We start from the raw sequence: 242 nt of genomic DNA, 5'->3' as shown, positions 1-242 counted from the left end.
GGGGTCTCGAGGCGCCCGAAGACCACGACTTCTGCCAGGAGGACCCCGAGGGACGCCGCGAGGCCGAGGACCATGACGACGAAGGCCGTTGCCGTGGAGCCGAGGGTCATCGCCGGGACGGACGAGGGGCGGGGCGGCGGGGGGGCGATCTCCCACCGGCGGAGGATCTTGTCCAGGATGCCCGTCGCCCGCATCCTCAGGAGCCTGGGCGGGGGAGGAGGGTGGCCGGAGGGGGAGTGCTT

Source organism: Penaeus monodon, chromosome 34, assembly GCF_015228065.2.
Source record: "Penaeus monodon isolate SGIC_2016 chromosome 34, NSTDA_Pmon_1, whole genome shotgun sequence".
NCBI lineage: Eukaryota > Metazoa > Arthropoda > Malacostraca > Decapoda > Penaeidae > Penaeus > Penaeus monodon.
Note: the sequence above shows the minus strand (reverse complement) of the source record.